A 2,908-nucleotide genomic window follows, 5' to 3' on the forward strand; every position below is an offset into this window, starting at 1 on the left:
GTTAGCAGCAGAGCCCATGGTCTTCTTGAACCTCAGTTTCTATACCTGTTTTTCTAGGTAACCAAGTGCCTCACCTGTGCTAGGCCTCATCTTCTGTGTTAAGGATATAAGAACAACAGGAACAAACTAAAAGTCCCCACCTCTGTGAGGCTTGTATTCTGATGGGGGGACAGAACATAACCAAGAGAAATTCAGTATGTCACGATGCACGCAGTGATGACAATACAGCAAGGAGAGGAAAAGCACGTGATAGTGATGAAATGAGTGGTGGGGGAGGGGTGGGGTCAGGAGAGGCCTGTCTGAGGAGGGGGCATCCGAGCAGGAAGTGACTGAAGTGGAGGAGTTGGCCATGGAGGGGAGACACCCTCGTGGGAGAACGGTTCCGGCCAGAGGGAACAGCAAGGGTAAAGGCCCCAAGATGGTACGAGCTAGAGATTCAACGTGCAGAAGAAGCCAGTGTGCCCTTGGTGCTGGCACTGGGGGACCCGCCGTGGGAGACCAGGTCTCGGGAGTGGAGAGAAGGGGGCATATTGGGACTCAGCATTTCAGTCTCCAAGGACAGGAGCCCAGGGTGCGGAGCAGAGGGAGGCGATATGACCCCACCCGGCCTTTAAAGGGGGATCCTGGGCTCCTTGGGGAGAAAGGACATGGGGTGGGTAGTGGGGGTGCGGTGGGGGCTTTGAGGCCTGAGAGCGAGGCCAGGGCCTTTCTGCTGGTGAGCAGCTTACAACAGTGCCAGGGGGCTCCGGGGCATTTTGGGGGAGACCTTCAAGGTCAGAGGGGGCCTCGCATCTCCAGGCATCCCCAGAAGCCCCCTGCCCTCCCCTTGGGTGTACAATAGTCTTTACCCTCTACCAGGTATCCTTCCGTGTGCATTTTGCCATGTTTCTTCATGCGTGTCATTTTCCCCATTTGCTGGCTGAGGACCTGGGCAGAGAGACCGGCCTGCTCAGAGGACACGGTCGGCCAGTAGAACCTTGATCTGCCAGGTCCCCAGCCAGGGGGCAGTAAGCCTGCAGGGGGTGGCCTCAGAGGGCCAGGTTCCTCGCTGTCGCCAGTCAGGACCCCAGCTCGGGGGCCCTCTCCCCCGGTGCTCCCCTCGCCCCACATGGCTTTCTCCAGCTCCCGGGACCGCCCCCACTCTCTCCCCCTTTCCTCCTAGGGTCCTTCCAATCTCCTCAATCCCCAACAAAGAGCAAGAACTAGGAGGTGTGCCTTGGTCTCCCCATGGGGGCATCTCACGCTGTGATCTCCCTGGACCATAAAGTCCCGCAGGATAGGCGCTAGGCACGCTTTCCTCTCTGGCCCAGGGAGGCCCCGAGCGGGACGTACGTGCTGGGAGCCAGTGGTGACACCGGCGTTCGTGAAGCACGTGCTCTGTGTTGGGCGTAAGAACTCGGTGAAGAAGTCGAGGTTATCTCTGCTGGGGACCTGCTATGTTGGTGAGTGGAGTGAAGTACAAAATGAAACTGTGGGGCCTCATGCTAAAAAATTCTGAATTTCAAGTTGATGAGCCAAACATGGAACCCTTCTAAGTATGCCTGCACAGGTTTTGTGTTTTTTGTTTTTTTAAGTCTTTGTTTACTTGAGAGACAGAGTGAGAGAGAGCACGAGAGGGGAGAGGGTCAGAGGGAGAAGCCGACTCCCTGATGAGCGGGGAGCCCGATGCAGGACTCCATCCCGGGACTCCAGGATCATGACCTGAGCTGGACGCAGTCAACTTAGCCAACTGAGGCACCCCAGGCGTCCCTGTCAGCACGCTTTAAACACCTGCGGAGCTGACCCCGTTCTTCCGAACACGGTGGGACTCACCCAATTAGGGGAAGGCCTGAATAAAACAAAAAGCTAGGCCCGTCTGCTTGCCCAAGTAGGAGGGAGCTCCGCTTGCCTTCCTGCAAAGGAAGAGCAGAAACACGGGCTCCCCCTGGGGCTCGAGGCTCAGGCACTCGGACTGCAGCTGTGTGCATCGGCTCTTGTGGGGCTCCAGCTTGCTCTGACTCACCCTGTAGATCTTAGGAGCTGTTGGCCTCTATAATTATGTGAGCTGATTCTTTAAAACAAGTCTCTTTTTTACACACACACACACACACACACACACACATTGGTTTAGTTTCTCTGGAGAACCCAAATACAGCCCCATCCAAAGCTATATCATACTGACTGGGGTTGAATCAGTATAAATCAAATTAGCAAAAAAATTAGGTTAAATCAAATTAGCAAAAAATACAATGGCCATGTCTACTCATAACCTGGGATTTTCACGTTCACAGTTATCTGTCCATAGTGGCTGCATGACTCCAGGGAGACACCAGGCCCCATGCAAACTCCAGACTATGGCCATCAGAGCTCTCCGCCCGCAGCTCTCAAGCTCATTCCCGCATTTCCAACCACGCCAGCCTCCTCAATATTCCTCGAACAGGCCAGGCAAGCTCCTGCCTCTGGGCCTTTGCACTTGCTGTGCCCACTGCCTGCTCTTCCCCCACAGGTCTGCAGGACCCCTCCCCCCTTTACACCTTTACTCTAATGCCCCCTTGTCCCTGAGGCTGTTCTGGCCTCTCCTTCTGACAGTGCCCCTCCTCTCTGTGGGTCTCACCCCTTCCCTACTTTGTTTTTCTCCTTGAGTTGACCTATTTTACTGCTTTTTCTTGTTATTCAGAAGCTTCTGGTAAACAAGGATCTATGTCTTTTTTGTTGTTGTTGTTCATTGCTCCACTCCAGAACCTGGAACAGTGGCCAACAGGGTAAATAATTATTTGCTGAATAAGGAAGGAGTTGGAGGCAAGACTTGGGCCCAGACTGAGGCTACTGCTTCAAGTCTGTGCTCTTCCGCTGCCCAGCACCTGCCTCACACCATGAAGCTGCCTGAGGTGAGGGAGTGGTGGGAACAGCTGCCCACCATGCCCTCCTT

General features: G+C 54.7%; 1 long non-coding RNA gene across 1 annotated transcript; it reads left to right on the plus strand.

Moving 5' to 3' along the window:
• Nucleotides 1-276: 276 nt before the first annotated feature.
• Nucleotides 277-2,613, plus strand: LOC116573584. Its single transcript, XR_004278885.1, has 3 exons — nt 277-421; nt 1,163-1,442; nt 2,271-2,613. It is a non-coding gene; the product is annotated as an uncharacterized LOC116573584 (long non-coding RNA).
• The last annotated feature ends 295 nt before the right edge of the window (nt 2,614-2,908 follow it).

Source organism: Mustela erminea, chromosome 14 (assembly GCF_009829155.1).
Source record: "Mustela erminea isolate mMusErm1 chromosome 14, mMusErm1.Pri, whole genome shotgun sequence".
Lineage (NCBI taxonomy): Eukaryota > Metazoa > Chordata > Mammalia > Carnivora > Mustelidae > Mustela > Mustela erminea.